The sequence below is a fragment of the Chiroxiphia lanceolata genome, chromosome 26 (assembly GCF_009829145.1).
Source record: "Chiroxiphia lanceolata isolate bChiLan1 chromosome 26, bChiLan1.pri, whole genome shotgun sequence".
NCBI lineage: Eukaryota > Metazoa > Chordata > Aves > Passeriformes > Pipridae > Chiroxiphia > Chiroxiphia lanceolata.
The window spans coordinates 5,378,390-5,378,596 of NC_045662.1; positions in this window are offsets into that span (position 1 = coordinate 5,378,390).

Consider the following 207-nt stretch of genomic DNA (forward strand, 5'->3'; position numbering starts at 1 on the left):
TTTTTTTTTTGGCGGGGTTTGGTTTCTTTAACCCCTTCTCCCTCGGCCGTTCCCGGGTCGCCGCGGGTCGCCTCCTCCCCGGGACCCCCGGGCATGGAGGGGGGCGGCGGGAGCCCGGCGAGGCGGGCAGCGCTGACGGGCGCCCGGCTCCGCGTCCCGGGGACCCCCATGAGCGGCTGAGCGGGGCCGGCGCCCCCCGCTCCGTCC